Source organism: Pan paniscus, chromosome X (assembly GCF_029289425.2).
Source record: "Pan paniscus chromosome X, NHGRI_mPanPan1-v2.0_pri, whole genome shotgun sequence".
Classification (NCBI taxonomy): domain Eukaryota; kingdom Metazoa; phylum Chordata; class Mammalia; order Primates; family Hominidae; genus Pan; species Pan paniscus.
In genome coordinates, this window is record NC_073272.2 from 55,991,669 (window position 1) to 56,010,719 (window position 19,051).

At 39.3% G+C, this 19,051-nt stretch overlaps 1 protein-coding gene across 2 annotated transcripts in view; it reads left to right on the forward strand.

The window, feature by feature from the left end:
• GNL3L (G protein nucleolar 3 like) overlaps positions 1 to 18,832 on the forward strand; it is a 95,840-nt gene extending 77,008 nt beyond the window's left edge. For both annotated transcript variants that reach the window (XM_055106924.2, XM_034950603.3), the window contains exon 17: positions 18,115 to 18,832. The gene's annotated coding sequence lies outside the window, so the exon portion shown is untranslated. The remainder of the gene's footprint in view (positions 1 to 18,114) is intronic.
• Positions 18,833 to 19,051: the final 219 nt, after the last annotated feature.

The following is a 19,051-nucleotide window of genomic DNA, read 5'->3' on the forward strand; positions in this document are numbered from 1 at the left end:
GCTGGATGGAGACTCTAGAGACTTTTCTTGGCTTGATGAAATAGGTGGCCATGTTGGAATAGGCTGTGTGACAAGATACTTCAGGTAGTCTCTGCAGGTGGCTTGTAGGAACTGTGGGAGACCTCTTGTTGCTAACAGCCGAGAGCTAGCAAGAAGCCAGGGCCCTCAGTCCTATTGACACAAGAAAACAAAGTCTGCCTACAATCTTAGCAAACTTTGAGGTGGATTCTTCCCCAGTCATGCCTCCAGATGATAAGGCAGGTTGGCTGACATCTTGATTTCAATGTTGTTAAATCCTAAGCAGAGGACTCAGATAAACTGTTCCTGGAATCCTGACCTATAGAAATTGTAAGATAATAAGTGTGTAGTATTTTAAGCTGCTAATTTTGTGGTAATTAATTTGCTATGCAGCAATAATAAAATATAAGCCTAGAACATCTTGCTCTGTCAGAAAGTAAGAAGGGACTCAAATAACTGTAAGCTATGACAAAAGGACCCTGAAGTAAATTTGAAGGTGCTCTCACTAGCCATATCTGGGACAATATGAGATTCAAAATAAATAATAGTATTAATATAACTCATTGAATAAAATGGGAAATAATTAGTTCACATTTATATAAATAAATAACCAATCAATCAATGGAAAGAAGAGAGAGCTCTTCCTTGCTACTATAAGGACAACTAATTAGTATAGAAGAAATAATATAATTAGAAAATATTTATTTTGCAACCATCATAGTAATAGTTAATTCAGGCAGAAACATCAATAATTGCTAAAACTAGGGGTGAAAGTGGGATGATAAATGAATATTTACATAGCTTCAAAGTATCTTTCCACAAACTAATTAATTACAAAGGTAAAAGAATAAATTTAGGAAAATCTGGAAGGTATCACCAAGAAATCAAACTTAACGTTAGCAGCAATTGGACATATTGACATTTGTACTTCTGATATGATGTACTGTGAAGGGTACAACATCACTTTCATAGTATTCCTGCCAAACATGCTTAACTTGCATCTAATCATGAGGAAGCATCAGACAAATCTTAACGTTTTGCCCATTATTGCAATAATGGCAAATGTAATAATTTGCCATTATTGCAATAGTTGGTGAAACTTGAATGTACTCTCTGGGTGAAGAATACATGGGAGTTGTTGTATTTATCTTGTAGTTTTCCCTCTGTAAGTTTAAAATTGTTTCCAAATAAAAAATTTGAAAAGGGGCCAGGAGTGGTGGCTCATATCTGTAATCCTAGCACTTTGGGAGGCCAAGGGAGGTAGATATGTTGAGCCCAGGAGTTCGAGGCCTGGGCAACATGGTGAAACTCTGTCTCTACTAAATATATAAAAATTAGCCAAGTGTGGTGGCACATTCCTGTAGTCCCAGCTACTTGGGAGGCTGAGGTGGGAAGATCACCTGAGCCTGGGGAGGTCGAGGCTACAAGTGAGCTGTGATTGTATCACTGCACCCCAGCCTGGGTGACAGAGTAAGACCACCTCTCAAAAACACAAAGAAATTTAAAAAGGAAATATGTGCCAGGCACTGTCCCAGGTAGTAGAATACTTCTGGCAACAAAAACAGATAAAAATTTCTGCTCTCATGGATTTTACCTTTTAGTGGGAGGAAATGAACACTAAATAAATCATTATACTGTAGTGCGAATAAGAAAAAATATTTAAAAAATCATTATATCAAGTCATTTGGGAATAAATGCAATGATTAATAATAAACCAGAGGAAGAGCATAAGAGAGTGACTCCAGGACCTACCTATGTGGGCTGATAGGTGCTCTATTTAAATTAGGCTAGTCAGCAAAGGTCTCTTTGAGAGGTAATGTTTGAGTGGAGACCTAAAAGATAAAGATTCAGTTATGCAAAGGTCTAGGGAAAGAGCACTCCAGGCATAGGAACCAGCAAGTTCAAAGTTCAAAGGACCTGAGGTGGGAATGAGCTTGGGATTTTTAGGAGTACCCCCTGGGATTATGAAGGTAGTTTAACATTGACTCCAACATTAAAAACAAAACCAAAAACAAACAAAAACAAAACAAAACAGGTGAGAATTTACAGCTATATAGTATGAACAGCCGAACTCTGAAATTTGACTTTTGGGTTCAAATCCAGTTTCTGCTACCAGCTATGTGACTCTGCAAAAACGCCTTAATCTTTCTGTGCCTCAGTTCCCTCATTTGTACATGAGAATTAATAATAGCTCCAACCTAAATAGGTTACTTGGAGAATTAAACGGATGAGTACGTGTAAAATGCTTAGGACAGTGTCCAGTGTGCTAACCCAATATATATTAGAAATTATCGTAACTGATTTGGCCTGGGCTCATTAACTGCCTGGTTGGTGTGTATGTGGCAGGATCCCAGGAAGTATAGCTTGTCTGGTTGTATGTTTCTGAGAGGGGACAGAGGAGCCCAGTCCTAAGAAATGTGACGTTGCACAGTAAGGGATGAGGGCTGCTTCCTGCTCATTCCTAGCCCCTACCAAAACCAGGTCCTGTGAAAGGGATTCTATCAGGTGTGACCCATTGAATAAAACAGGAAACCATGAATTTCCATTTGCATACATAAAGACACAGTCAAAATCCCTTATTGAAGCCTAATTCTAATTTTTTGTACTTAACCTAGACCCAAATTCAACTCATGTTTGAACTCTTCTAAATAAAAGCCATTCCTAATCTCTGTCCTGTATACAAATGAAGTCCTGACCCTTTGTCCAACCAAATCCTGACCACTTCTCCAATCCGAGGTCTGCTGCTGGCTCCAAATCTAGCCTAGATCCGAATTTCACTCCAAGAGGTCCAAACTTGGCCCCATCTTCGGCCCCCTATCTTCACTTAATCTGTTACTGGCCTTGACTCAGGCCCCATTACAGCTCCGGTCTCAATCTTGGTGCTGTACTGGATAACTGTGCTGATCTTAGAAACATTTCTTATGAGGCACTCAGATTCCTGCCTTTCATTCCTAACATTTTTTAGGGGAACCATTGTGTTGGGATGAATGAAATTATCTTGGGTGATGAGAGATGCTACTTCCATAATTTATTAGGGCCTGATCTTTCACTTATTTATTATTATCCCCTCAATGTGCTATTCCTTTTTGTCTTTGCTCGTGTTCTTCTCTTTAACTGCAATGCCTCCTCTGCTCCTGATCACCTCCCCAAATCCTTTAATGATCAACTCTTGATACTATATGTAGTGATACTATACTTCCCTTAGGACATGTTTCTGGGCCAGTGGATTCTATACCAATGTCTTTTGTTTGGACTTGCACTCACACTTTGTTTTACATCCTGATTTTTGGTGGAAAATTTCTATATAGGAGGGGCTGATCATTGGCATTCTGGGTGAATTGGTTCTTGAAAGTACATTTGCACAGCACTTTACCAGAAATTGAGAAAACAAATTTTCTAAATCAAATAATTTCAGGAGGGCTTCCATTTTGGGCAGCAGGATAACCTGAATGACCTTTCTGATTTAAACAACTAAAATTTTTAATAGAATATAAAGAAAATTAGATAGTTTAAAATGCCCTATTGAACTACCATTAGATTAAGAAGCAGATAAATCCTCAAAACAAGGTAGAGTATATGCATATAATGAGATTCTACTGAGAATTAAAGAGGACAAATGATGGAAACATGCTACAACATGGATGAACCTCAGAAACCTCATGCTAGGTGAAAGAAGGCAGGTACAGATGAGTATATACTATTTGATTCCACTTAAATGAACTTCAAGAACAGGTAAAACTAACCTATGGTATTAGAAACCAAGATAGTGTCTACACTTAGGGAGTAGTACTGGGAAGGGGCATGAGGGAAACTTCTGAGAGAAATGTTCTCTCTCTCTCTTTTTTTTAAGAGACCGGGTCTCACCCTGCAGACTGGAATGCAGTGGTGCGATCATAGCTCACTGTAACCTCAAACCCCTGGGCTGTAACAACCCTCCCACCTTAGCCTCCCAAGTAGCTGGGACTATAGGTGTGTGCCACTATGCCAGGCCATTTTTTTTTTTTTGAGGCGGGGTCTCAGTCTGTCTCCCAGTATGGAATGTAGTGGTGCACTCTTGGCTCACTGTAGTCTCTGCCTCCTGGGCTCAAGTGATCCTTCCACTTTAGCCTCCCAAGTAGCTGGGACTACAGGTGCATGCCACCACGCCTGGCTAATTTTTATATTTTTTGTAGAGATGGGGTTTTGCTATGTTGCCTAGGCTGGTCTTGAACTCCTGGCCTTAAGTGATCCTCTGACCTCTGCCTCCCAAAGTGCTGGGATTATAGGTGTAAGTCACCATGCCTGACTGTTCTATATATCTTGTTCTGAGTGATGAAGATTTTTCTTTCTTTTCTTTCCTTTCTTTCTTTCTTCTTTCTTTCTTTCTTTCTTTCTTTCTTTCTTTCTTTCTTTGTCTCTCTCTCTCTCTCTCTTTCTTTCTTTTTGTATATTTGCAAATTCATACAGCTGTTATTTGTGCTTGGAACCTACCCAAAGTTGGAAATGTAGTAGGAGAACCCCTGAGCAGAAAAAAAATGAAATTTCTAAAGACTGCACCTTAGTGTAAAGGTAAAGGAGAAATAAACTCTGTCAAGCAGAAGGGCAGAAAGAAAAATTGCTCATTTTGACTTTGTTGCTGAATTGAAAGAAAAAATTTCCCTATTGTAGCAATGGGGCACACCTAGGACCCAGATCTTGGATTTTAAGTATTATTTCTGACTAAAAAGGACTCAGAATGCCTTGGAATAATAGCTGATTCCAGGGCTGGATCAGGGAAGTTATAAGGCTGGAACATCTTGTGGTGGCAGAAAGTAAGGAAATGTCCTCCAGATGGTAGGTGCATGTCACAAGGACATAGGAGTCACCTTGAAGGAGTTTGCACTGGCCAGATCTGAGGCAATTTGATCATCATAATAAATAAAAATGTTAACAGATTATAACCATTGAATAAAATAGGGATCTATGAGTCTGCTCCAATAAATAAATAAATAAATGCAAGTCACATGTAGCTGGTGGCTACCTTATTGGATAGCACAGCTCTAGAGAATCTCACATATTTACATGAGGAGTCATGTATAAAAATGCCTATTGTAACATTGTTTGTAATAGCAGAAAATTAGAAGCAATATAAAAGTACATCAGAAGTAGAATGAATAAATAAAATTGTGGTTTATTTAGACAATGAAGCACATACAGCAGTGAAATGAATAATTTACTGTTACATGGGCCAACGTGGATGAAGCTCAGAAACATGTTAACTGAAAAAGCAAGTCATAAAAGAAAACACAAAATAATCTTTGATATAAAATTCAAAAGCAGGCAAAACAAGATATATAAGGATACAAACATAGCTAACAAATTAAATAGAAACAAGAAGCTACAAAATTTAGGGTAGTGGTTGTTTTTGTATAGAGGGAGTGCTGTGTGTATTGGGAAGGGCTTTTAAGGTAATATGTACCTGGGTAGTCATGTCTTTACTTTTTCTTTTTTTTGCCTGACACTTTCCACATGGAGATACATGTCATTATTTTTAAATTGCTTTTACATATGACACTTTAAGTTTTTAAATTAAAATTTTTTATTGAGGTGAAATTCACATAACCATAAAACTAACAATTTTATTTATTATTTTTTATTTTTCCATAAGTTATTGGGGTACAGGTGGTATTTGGTTACATGAGTAAGTTCTTTAGTGGTGATTTGTGAGATTCTGGTGCACCCTTCATCCAAGTAGTATACTCTGCAACATATTTGTAGTCTTTTATCCCTTGCCCCCCTCCTACTCTTTCCCCTGAGTCCCCAAAGTCCATTGTATCATTCTTATGCCTTTGCATCCTCACAGCTTAGCTCCCACATATCAGTGAGAACATACGATACTTGGTTTTCCATTCTTGAGTTACCTCACTTAGAATAATAGTCTCCAGTCTCATCCAGGTCACTGCAAATACTGTTAATTCATTCCTTTTTATGGCTGCATAGTATTCCATCATATATACATATACCACAGTTTCTTTATCCACTCGTTTATTGATGGGCATTTGGGGTTGGTTCCACGATTTTGCAGTTGTGGATTTTGCTGCTGTAAACGCGTGTGCAAGTATCTTTTTTGAATAATGACTTCTTTTCCTTTGGGTAGATACCCAGTAGTGGGATTGCTGGATCAAATGGTAGTTCTACTTTTAGTTCTTTAAGGAATCTCCACACTGTTTTCCATAGTGGCTGTACTAGTTTACATTCCCATCAGCAGTGTAGAAGTGTTCCCTGTTCGCTGCATCCACACCAATATCTACTGTTTTTTGATATTTTGATTATGGCCATTCTTGCAGGAGTAAGGCAGTATCTCATTGTGGTTTTGATTTGCATTTCCCTGATCATTAGTGATGTTGAGCATTTTTTTCATGTGTTTGTTGGCCGTTTGTATATCTTCTTTTGAGAATTGTCTATTCATGTCCTTATCCCATGTTTTGATGGATTATTTGTTTTTTTCTTACTGATTTGAGTTTTGTAGATTCTGGATATTAGTCCTTTGTCAGATGTATACATTGTATAAATTTTCTCCCACTCTGTGGGTTGTCTGTTTACTCTGCTGACTGTTCCTTTTGCCTTGCAAAGCTCTTTAGTTTAATTAGGTCCCAGCTATTCATCTCTGTTTGTATTGCATTTGCTTTTGGATTCTTGTCCATGAAACCCTTGCCTAAGCCAATGTCTAGAAGGGTTTTTCCGATGTTATCTTCTAGAATTTTTATAGTTTCAGGTCTTAGGTTTAAGTCCTTAATTTATCTCGAGTTGATTTTTGTATAAGGTGAGAGATGAGGATCCAGTTTCATTCTCCTACATGTGGCTAGCCAATTATTCCAGCACGATTTGTTGAATAGGCTGTCCTTTCCCTGCTTTATGTTTTTGTTTGCTTTGTTGAAGATCAGTTGGCTGTAAGTATTTGGGTTTATTTCTGGGTTCTCTATTCTGTTCCATTGATCTATGTGCCTATTTTTATACCAGTACCACATTGTTTTGGTGACTATGGCCTTATAGTATAGTTTAAAATCAGGTCGTGTGATGCCTCCACAATTGTTCTTTTTGCTTAGTCTTGCTTTGGCTATGTGGGCTCTTTTTTGTTTCCATATCAATTTTAGCATTGTTTTTTCTAATTCTGTGTGGAATGATGGTGGTATTTTGATGGGATTGTGTTGAATTTGTAGATTGCTTTTGGCAGTATGGTCATTTTCACAATATTTATTCTACCCATCCATGAGCATGGGATGTGTTTCCATTTGTTTGTGTCATCTGTGATTTCTTTCAGCAGTGTTTTGTAGTTTTCCTCGTAGAGGTCTTTCACATCCTTGGTTAGGTATATTCCTAAGTATTTTATTTTATTTTTGCAGCTATCGTAAAAGGGGTTAAGTTCTTGATTTGATTCTCTGCTTGGTCGCTGTTGGTATATAGCAGAGCTATTGATTTGTGTACATTAATTTGTATCCAGAAACTTGGCTGAGTTTTTTTTTTATCAGTTCTAGGAGCTTTCTGGAGGAGTCCTTAGGGTTTTCAAGGTAAACGATCATATCGTCAGCAAACAGTGACAGTTTGACTTCCTCTTTAGCAATTTGGATGCCTTTTATTTCTTTTTCTTGTCTGATTGCTCTGGCTAGGACTTCTAGCACTATATTGAAGAGGAGTGGTGAGAGTGGGTATCCTTGTCTTTTTCCAGTTCTCAGAGGGAATGCTTTCAACTTTTCCCCATTCAGTATTATGTTGGCTGTGGGTTTGTCATAGATGGCTTTTATTACACTAAGGTATGTCCCTTGTATGCCGATTTTGCTGAGAGTTTTAATCAAAGTGATGCTGGATTTTGTTGAATGCTTTTTCTGCATCTATTGAGGTGATCATGTGATTTTTCTTTTAATTCTGTTCGTGTGGTGTATCACATTTATTGACTTGTGTATGTTAAATCACACCTCCATCCCTGGTATGAAACCCACTTGATCATGCTGGATTATCTTTTTGATATGTTGTTGGATTCTGTTAGCTAGTAGTTTGTTAAGGATTTTAGCATCTATGTTCATCAAGGATATTGGTCTGTAGTTTTCTTTTTTGGTTATATCCTTTCCTGGTTTTGGTATTGGGGTGATGCTGGCTTCATAAAATGAATTAGGGAGAGTTCCTTTTTTCTCTGTCTTGTGGAATAGTGTCAAAAGGATTGGTACCACTTCTTTGAATGTTTGGTAGAATTCTGCTGTGAATCTGTCTGGTCTTGGACTTTTTTTTGTTGATAATTTTTAAATTACCATTTCAGCCTCGCTGCTTGTTATTGGTCTGTTCAGGGTATCTAATTCTTCCTGATTTAAGCTAGGAGGGTTGTATTTTTCCAGGAATTTATCCACCTCTTCTAGGTTTTCTACTTTATTTGCATAAAGGTGTGTTCATAGTACCCTTGAATGATCTTTTGTATTTCAGTGGTGTCAGTTGTAATATCTCCTGTTTCATTTCTTAGTGAGGTTATTTGGGTTTTCTCTCTTCTTTTCTTGGTTAATCTTGCTAATGGTCTATCCATTTTATTTACCTTTTCAAGGAACCAGATTTTTGTTTGATTTATCTTTTGTATTTTTTGTTTGTTTCAATTTCATTTAGTTCTGCTCTGATCTTGGTAATTTCCTTTCTTCTGTTGGGTTTGGGTTTGGCTTATTCTTGTTTCTCTAGTTCCTTGAGGTGTGAACTTAGAATGTCAGTTTGTGCTCTTTCAGTCTTTTTGATGTAGGCACTTAGGACTGTAAACTTTCCTCTTAGCATTGCCTTTGCTGTATCCCCAAGGTTTTGATAGGTTGTGTCATTATTCTCTCAGTTCAAAGAATTTTTAAATTTCCTTCTTGATTTCATTTTTGACCCAATGCTCATTCAGGAGCAGATTATTTAATTTTCATTTATTTGCATGGTTCTAAAAGTTCCTTTTGGAGTTGATTTCCAGTTTCATTCCACTGTGGTCTGAGAGAGTGCTTGATATAATTCTGAAGTTTCCTTTTGGAGTTGATTTCCAGTCTTATTCCACTGTGTGTGGTCTGAGGGAGTGCTTGACAGAATTTCAATTTTCTTAAATTTACTGAGGCTAATTTTATGGCCTATCATATGGTCTACCTTGGAGAAAGTTCCATGTGCTGTTGAATAGAATGTGTATTCTGTGGTTGTTGGACGAAATGTTCTGTATATATCTGTTAAGTCAATTTGTTCCAAGGTGTAGTTTAAATCCATTGTTTCTTTGTTCACTTTCTGTCTTGATGACCTGTCTAGTGCTGTCAGTGGAATACTGAAGTCCCCCACTATTATTTGTTGCTGTCTATCTCATTTCTTAGGTCTATTAGTAATTGTTTTATAAATTTGGGGTCTCCAGTGTTAGGTGCACATATGTTTAGGATTGTGACATTTTCCTGTTGGACAAGGCCTTTTACCATTATATAATGTCCCTCTTTGTCTCTTCTAGCTGCTGTTGCTTTAAAATTTGTTTTGTCTGTTATAAGAATAGCTACCCCTGCTTGCTTTTGGTGTCCATTTGCATGAAATGCCTTTTCCCACCCCTTTACTTTATGTTAGTCCTTATGTGTTAGATGAGTCTCCTGAAGGCAGCAGATGGTTGGTGAGTTCTTATCCATTCTGCATCTTTTAAGTGGAGCATTTAGGCCATTTACATTCAATGTTAGTATTGAAATGTGAGGTACTGTTACTTTCATCATGCTTTTTGTTGCCCGTGTACTTTGAGTTTTTTTGTTTTTTGTTTTTGCTTTTTAACATGTATTTTTCTTTTATAGGTCCTGTGTGATTTATGCTTTAAAGAGGTTCTGTTTTGATGTGTTTCCAGGATTTGTTTCAAGATTTAGAGTTCCTTTTAGCAATTCCTGTAGTGGTGGCTTGGTAATGGTGAATTCTCTCAGCATTTGTTTATCTGAAAATGACTGTATCTTTCCTTCATATATGATGCTTAGTTTTGCTGGATACAAAATTCTTGGCTGATAATTGTTTTGTTTGAGGAGGCTGAAGATAGGGCCCCAATCCCTTCCAGCTTGTAGGGTTTCTGCTGAGAAATCTGCTGTTAATCTGCTAAGTTTTCCATTATAGGTTACCTGGTGCTTTTGTCTCGCAGCTCTTAAAATTCTTTCTTTCGTCTTAACTTCAGATAACCTTATGATAATGTGGCTAGGCGAAGATCTTTTTGCAATGAATTTTCCAGGTATTCTTTGTGCTTCTTGTATTTGGATGTCTGGGTCTCTAGCAAGGCCGGGGAAGTTTTTCTTGATTATTCTACTGAATATGTTTTCCAAGCTTTTACGGTTCTCTTCTTTCTTAGGAACACTGATTATTCTTATGTTTGGTTGTTTAACGTAATCCCAGACTCCTTGGAGACTTTGTTCATATTTCCTTACTCTTTTTTCTTTGTCTTTGTTGGATTAGGTTAATTCGAAGACCTTGTCTTTGAGCTCTGAATTTCTCTCCTCTACTTGTCCGGTTCTATTGCTGAGACTTTCGCAGAGCATTTTGCATTTCTAAAATTGTGTCCACAGTTTCCTGAATTTTTGACTGTTTTGTGTTTAAGCTATCTATTTCTTTGAATATTTCTCTCTTCAATTCTTGTATCATGTTTTTGGATTTCCTTGCATTGGGTTTCGTCTTTCTCTGGTCCCTCCTTGATTAGCTTAATAACTAACCTCCTGAACTCTTTTTCAGATAAATCAGGGACTTCTTCTTGGTTTGGATCCATTGCTGGTGAACTAGTGTGATTTTTTGGGGGGTGTTGAAGCACCTTGTTGTGTCATATTACCAGGGTTGGTTTTCTGGTTCCTTCTCATTTGGGTAGGCTCTGTTAGAGGGAAGGTCTAAGGCTGAAGGGATGTTCCCTTGATGTAGTAGTCTCCCCCTTTTCCTATGGATGTGGCTTCCTATGAGTCGAAATGCAGTGATTGTTGTCTGTCTTCTGGGTCTGGCTACCCAGCGAGTCTACCTGGCTCCTGGCTGGTACTGGGGGTTGTCCGCAGAGTCATATCATGTGAACATGAACCATCTGTGGGTCTCTCAGCTGTGTATACCAGCGCCTGTTCCTGTGGAGGTGGCAGGGGCAGGGTGGGGGGTGTGCAATAGATTCTGTGAGGATTCTTAGCTTTGTTGGTTTAATGCTCTTTTTTTGTGCTGGTTGACCTCCTGTCAGGAGGTGGTGGTTTCCAGAAAGCATCTGCTATAGTAATATAGAAAGGGACCGGCAGTGGGCGGGGCCCTAAAACTCCCAAGATTATATAACCTTTGTCTTCCACTACCAGGGTGGATAGGGAAAGACCATCAGGTGGGAGTGGGGCTAGGTGTGTCTGAGCTCAGACTCTCCTTGGGTGGGTCTTGCTGTGGGTCTGTGGAGGGTGGGGGTGAGATTCCCAGGTCACTGGAGTTGATTACCTAGGAGAATTATGGCTGCCTCAACTGAGTCATGCAGGTTGTCAGGGAAGTGAGGGAAGGCCAGCAGTCGCAGATCTCACCCAGCTCCCAGCAAACGAAGGGACTGTCTCATACCCACTGTGCCCCCACAACAGCCCCAAGTCTGTTTCCAGGCGGAGGACATGACAGGCTTGAAAACTTGCCCCCGGCTACTCACCTTCCAGCTGTGATAGAAAAGGGCTTGGTTCTTCCTCTGCTTGTGGAGTCTGCACACTGGATTTGCGCCCTCCCCTGAGTTCTGATCAGGAGGCTTCTTGCCTGTTCAAATTGTTACAAAGTTCATCTAGAGATTTCCTTCTCCCTGTGGAGCTTTACCCCCTGCTCCTCTGGTCACCATCCCGCTGGATCCCTGTGGTGCCAGGCAGGAATAGCCTGTGAGGGGACGCAGCCAGCTCCCCGGGCCTTTCTGCTGCTTCCTCTACCCCTATATTTCGCTCGGCTCTCTAAATCGACTCAACTCCAGGTAAAGTCAGAAACTTGTCCTGCAAACAGAACTTCAGCTTCTCCAATGGGAGTGTGTGTTCAGGAGAGGAGGGTCTCCCTTTCTCATTTCCGCTGTTCGGGCGCTCACAGTATTTGGGGCATCTCCTGGGTCCTGCAGGTGCAGTCTGCTTCCTTCAGAGGGTCTTTGGGTCCTCTTGGGATTGCTTGGGATTCTTGCAGTTGATCTGGAGCTGAAATTTACAACGTGAGCTTCCACCAACTGCTCTGTCCAGAGCTGCAATCTAATCTTGCCCTCCGTCCGCCATGATTGCCAAACACCTGAAACTAGTTTAAAGTGTCCTCTTCAGTGGCATTACTGTGCAACTACTCCATCTATCTAGTTTCACAACATTCTCATCACCCCAAAAGAAAACCCTATTACCATCAAGAAATCAATTCCCATTTCTCACTTCCACAGCATCTGGAAACTACCAATCTACATTCTTTTTCTATGCATTTATCTGTTCTGAATACCTCATATTAAATAGAATCATTAAATATGTGACCATTTGTGTTTAGCTTCTTTCACTTAGCATAATGATTTTGTGGCTCATCCATGTTGTAGCATGTATCAGTTTTTCATTCCTTTTCATGGCTGAATAATATTTCATCGTAAGTAAATACCACAATTTGTTTCTCCATTCATATGTTGATGGACATTTGGGCTCTTTCCACCTTTTAGCTATTGTGAATAGTGTTGCTATGAACATACAGGTACATGTATTTGCATACTAGTTTTCATTTCTTTTGGGTAAATACCTAGGAGTGGAATTGCTGGGTCATATGGCAACTCCATGTTTAACTTTTAGAGTAACTGTCAAACTGTTTTTCACAGCACCTTATATGTATACTTTACAATAAAAAAATTTTTAAAAACCCAATAAAAGGCTGGAGATGTTAATGGAGTTAACTGGAGACGAAGTCTTCCCCTTTATCTCTACTAAGTATTTCCACCTCTGCTTTTCATCTAGTCTGTGCATTTTCTGTACCTTCGAAAACAGATGAAGGGAATTTTCCCAGAAGCCAGTACTTGCTTTTTTTTTTTTTTCCCTAAGACAGAGTCTCACTCTGTTGCCCAGGCTGGAGTGCTGTGGCGTGATCTCAGCTCACTGCAATCTCTGCCTCCCGGGTTCAAGCGATTCTCCTGCCTCAGCCTCCCGAGTAGCTGGGATTACAGGCGCCCACCACCACTCCCAGAAGCCAGTACTTCTGAATCCCAGGAGAAGCCTGTGTCAACAGCTTTTCTGAAACCTGGGAAATATAACTGAAAAAGTAAAATATTTCCAATAAGCATTTGTTATGTGCCAGGCAGTCTGTTAGCTGTTTCACGGATGTCATCACTTTGAAACTAATCAACTCTCCTGTGATTTTAATATTATCATGGTTTCAGTTTGTCTCTCTTGTGGTATCTAGCACAGAGCTGGAGGAACTCATTGAATGATATGGCTGGATAGGCAAGAGGTGGTGAATAAGAGGTTCAGTGTTCTCTGGGCACAGTGAGAAGGCCTGGCAAGGGCAGTGCCCGCCATATGGGCGCCACAAGCAGGCTACAGAAAGGGTTCTTCTTCAAACTGATATTCTTTAAATATTTGTTCAGCATTTATTTGGCAGGAGAAAGGAAAAACCAATTTTTTTTAAAATAAAAATTGCATACCTTTCTGGATGTTCAAAATAAGGAACATATTATATGCACCAAACTTAGCATAATATTTTAACTTATTTGGAATTGCCTTTCATTTCATGGTTTTTCCATTTCTTGTAATTGGAGTGCGTTAGTCACTCACACTCACTAAGGGGAAAAGTAACTAACTGCCCATGGATAGAGACAGGAAGTCTTGTTTAAATATATTTGAAAAGTCTTTTGGCAAAATTATTTCTACTTTTAAGTAGTTTTTGTTCCCGTTTTAGTTTTTCCCCCCCCTGAACCTAGCAACTCCTTAACAGGCACATTAAAATATTTTTATTTTGATAATAAACTAGATGACTTGTTGTAGACAGCCTTACACTGTGCATTATTCAGTTTTAGGCTTTGAGAGTAAGGCTACTGCTGACCCTGGCTCCTCCCCAAGTCAACTGGATAGTGTTAGCCTCAGGGCCTGGGGGGTATGAATGTGCACAATTGCAAAAATATTCCATAAATAGTATGAGCTTGTAAGGGGTTTGTTACTATTGTGTTTATTTCCATGTCAGTTAACTTTGGTAGAGAGGATGGGACCAATTTTTGCTTCACCAGTTAGTTGAGAAGTTTCTTATAGAAATCTGAGTTAATTAGCATAGATTTAATCCCATGATATTGTTTCCTTTTGTGTAGTGGGAAGCAACTGGCTAACTGGTCCACTACTTAAACTGGCTTGTTATTTGTGTGGGAAAAGGAAAAGGTCATTCTTAACCAAGAAGGAGGCTGTTCTTTAGATTTCAAGTCCATGTGCCAAGAATCTGGGGAAAGAGAAAACTTCTGCGCTTGTGCCTGGATCCCATCCTCTTCTGTTTCTTTAGCTACTTCACCAATTATCCCTTTCTTTTCAGAAGTTTCAACTTACCTTCTATTAGCATTGGAGGATGTTCAATATTTTTCCATTGGAAAAAGGAAACCCACATCCCTTTGGCTACTTCCCCGTAACCCTTCTCCTTCACACAAAACAATTTCTTGAATGAGTTGTTCACACTTACGTTTCCTCACCTTTTACCCACTCATCAACCCACTGTGATTTGGCTTTTCCCTCTGCCCTCTACTATAATTGCATCTACCACCATCAACCAACTATCTCTTACTTGTTAAATTCGGTGGCTTTTAGCTGTGTTTTCTCTCTCCTTAATTTGTCACCACATTTATCTCTGTTGACAATTTTCCCCCCGCTAGAAACTTACTCTGGCTTTCAGAAACTTCTCTGGTTGCTGGGGTCTGAATGTGTACTCCCTTCCCGCAAATTCGTATGTTGAAACCTAACCTCCAAGGTGATGGAATTAAGAGGTATAGCCTTTGGGAGGTGATTAAATAATGAGGAGACCTCATAAATGGGATTAGTACCTTTATGAAAGAGGCCTGAAGGATCTTGTTTGCCGCTTCCACTGTGTGAGAACACAGCTAGAAATCACCATCTATGGGGAATGAGCCCTCACCAGACACTGAAATTGCCAGCAGTTGGATCTTGGACTTCTACACCTTCGGACCTGTAAGAAATACGTTTCTGTTATTTATAAGCTATCCAGTTTATGGTATTTTGTTGTAGCAGCCCAAACAGACTAAGACACTGATTCTCCCACTATTCCAATGGGTCTCTTTCAGTCTTCTTCATGGGCCTTTCTCAGTCTCTTTTATATATTCTTTTCCTTCCTATTCTCTAAATTTGAGTACTTTAAAAAAATTTAGCTCTCAGTTAAAAAAAATCTCATTTATTCCCCTGGCTTTCCCATGCTGGAGAGGCCACATATAGGAGCTGGCTTCAGTTATCATCTGTATGCTGATGGCTCCTAGATCTTTCTCTTTTGCTCATTCCTCCCTCTTGAGCTCTAGACATTTATATTTGAAGGCCTCCTGATTATCTGCCCCGGCAGTCTTGCAAGTATCTGAAACTCAACATATATTAAACTCTGCTTATCATCTTCATCCCCCTAGTCCTTCTAAACTTGCTCCTCCTCCTGGCTTTCCCAAGTCAGCAAATAGCCCCTCTGTCTGCTCAGTTATCCAAACAGAAACTTGAGCATCAGCCTAGAGTCAGCCCTTTCCTTCGAAGTCTTACGAATTCTCTCTTTTCAACAGATCCATGTTCTAGGTGATGTGGTAATCTTGCCTCTAGTCATTTTCCCTACAGTAAGATTGATCTTCTTGGAGTCTAGTTCTGATCACATGACTTCCATGCTCAAAAATAAGCACTAGATCACAATAGAAAAATGGATAAAGAACACAAATAGACAATTCCCAGAAGAAACACAAATGGACTGGGCTGGGCATGGTGGCTCATACCTGTAATCCCAGTGCTTTGAGAGGCTGAGGCAGGAGGAGTTGGAGCCCAGGAGTTGGAGACCAGGCTGGGCAACATAGTGAGACACCATCTCTACAAAAAAATTTAAAAAAATTGCCAAACATGGTGACATACACCTATCATCCCAGCTACTTGGGAGGCTGAGTCAGGAGGATCTCTTGAGTCCAGGAGTTCAAGTCCATAGTGAGCTATGATTGTGCCATTGCACTCCAGCCTGGGTGGCAGAGTGAGACCCTGTTTTTAAAAAAAACCCACAAATGGGCAATAAATATCTAAGAAGGGGCTCAATCTCACTTATAATAAAAATTAAAGCACCATGATACCAGTTTTCACTTGCCAGATTTGCTAAAACCTAGGGTTAGTGAGGGGAAATGGACACTCATACACAGATGGTGGGAGTGTAAACTGGCAGAACCTTTTGGAGGCAATTTGGCAGCATGTATCAGAATATTAAGCATGTATACCCTTTGATGCACTTTTAGATTTTATTCTACAGAAATACACAAGTATATATATATACAAAGACATTTATTACATTATTGTTCACAATAAGGAATTGGAAATAATCTAAATATCAACAATGAAATTATTAAATAAGTAATGGTATATACAATGTATACATAAAAGATTACTAAGCTGCTTTTAAAAATAATAAAGTATCTGTTTAACACGACATGGAAAGATGATGACAATTTATTAAGCAAAAAGAAAGTTTCACAATAGTGTATTAATCTCATTTCTGTAAATAATTATTTTTTGTATATATATAAAAACGTTTGGAAATATAGGTACAAACATTAACTGCGGGAGTAGGAGTTACAGGAGTAGGGAGGATGGGGGCTTATACATTCTGTTTTGCGCAATTTTTTTTTTTTAATTTTTAAAGACAAGGTCTCACTGTATTACTCAGGCTGGTCTTGAACTCCTGGGCTCAAGCAATCCTCTTGCCTCGGCCTTCCAAAATGCTGGGATTACGGGTGTGAGCCACTGTGCCCAGCCTGTTCTACATACTTCTATACCCTCGACTGAGGATGTTTTGTTTCCTGAGGTAGAGATATGATATGGGGATGGAGTTAGGTGGGAAACAGATCTAGAGATATGGATGTTACCTGGTGCCAATTACAATCTGGGAAGTCCACAGAAAGACTGAGGCAACCGTTAGCATTGCTAGAGGATGATGCAGATTATAGTGAACCAGGCACTGGTACAAAGAAGTTAGATTTTTTGGGGTGCTGTTCGCTAGCAGAAACATTAAGGCCCCAGGTTTTTTCCACCTTTCCACTTGGCTATTTGAAATATGTCTGCCTGTTTTATTTATTTATTTGTTTTTATTTTTTGTGGGTACATAGTAGGTGTATATAATAATGGGGTACATGAAATTTGCTGATACAGGCATGCAATGTGTAATAATCACATCATGGAAAATGGGGTATCCATCCATTCAAGCATTTATCCTTTGTGTTACAAACAATACAATTATACTCTTTCAGTTATTTTAAAATGTGCAATTAAATTATTATAGACCATAGTCACCCTGGTGTGCTATCAAATTCTAGATCTTATTCATTCTTTCTATTTTTATTTTGTACCCGTTAACCACCCCAACTTCTCTCTCACCACCCCCCCACCCCCATTACCCTTCCCAGCTTCTGGTAACCATCCTTATACTCTCTATCCCCGTGGGTTCAGTTGTTTTAATTTTTAGCTCCCACAAATAAGTGAGAACATGCAATGTTTGTCTTTCTGTGCCTGACTTATTTCACTTAACATAATGGCCTCCAGTTCCATGTTGTTGCAAATGGACTGGTTCTCATTCTTTTTTATGGCCAAATAGTACTCCATTGTGTATATGTACCACATTTTTCTTTATCCATTCATCTGTTGATGGACACTTAAGCTGCTTCCAAATCTTAGCTATTATGAACAGTGCTGCAACAGACATGGGAGTGCAGATATCTCTTCCTTATAATGATTTCCTTTCTTTTAAGCACATGCCCAGCAGCGGGATTGCTGGATCATATGGTAGCTCTATTTTTAGTTTTTAAAGGAACTTCCAAACTGTTCTCCATAGTGGTTGTACTAATTTACATTCCCACCAATAGCGTGTGAGGTTCCCTTTTCTCCATATCTTCTCCAGCATTTGTTATTGCCTGTCTTTTGGTTAAAAGCCTGTCTGCCTTTTTTGTAGGTGAGCTTCCTCATGGTTTCACAATGGCTGTCACAGCTCCAGACAACACATGAAGAAAACTGTGTCCAAAGCATAAAGTGGACCTTCCTTTTTCTATGTTTCTTTTAAAGATCAAGAAAAACTTTTCTGGGAGAAAAACTTTATTAGTCAGAGTCCTGGCAGGAAACAGATCGCTACACAATGACAGGTTATCTTTTTCATAAATGGCTGCAGCAATCTCACTCATCCCACATACTTTAATACAATGAGACCTTACCATTTCCCCATTAAGAGGTGAAGTCAAGTTCTCCTCTCTTTGAATATGAGTGGGCTTGTGAATTTATCAGTCATTAGCATATAGCAGAAATGATGGCTGTGTGACCTTTTAGGCTAAGTCATATAAAATGATGCAGCTTTTGCCTGATTAATTGGAACACTTATACTTGTAGCCCTGAGCTGCCATGTAAGAAGTCCAACTGAGACAGTCATGCTGTAGAGACCAAATGTAGAAACTCTGGTCAACAGCTCAGTTGAGCTCTTAGCTGACAAGCAGTATCGACTATAAGCCATCTGAGTGAGCCTTCTTGGACATCCAGTAAAGTTTTCAGATGACTGCAGCCCAAGCTGACATCTAACTACAACTGCAAGAAAGACCCAAAGAGAACATTTTCCAGCTGAGCCCTTCCCAAATTCCTGACTCAAAAATTGTGAGAAAAATAAAATGATTGTTTTAAGCCACTAAGTTTTGGGGTATTTTGTTACACATCACTAGTAATTGGAACACACAGCCTGAGCAACATGGCAAAATCCCATCTGTACAAAAATTACAAAAATGAGCCGGGCATGATGGCCTGCACCCATAGTCCCAGCTACTTGGAAGGCTGAGGAGGGAGAATCGCTTGAACCCAGGAGGTTGAGGCTGCAGTGAGTTGTGCTCACCCCACTGCACTCCAGCCTG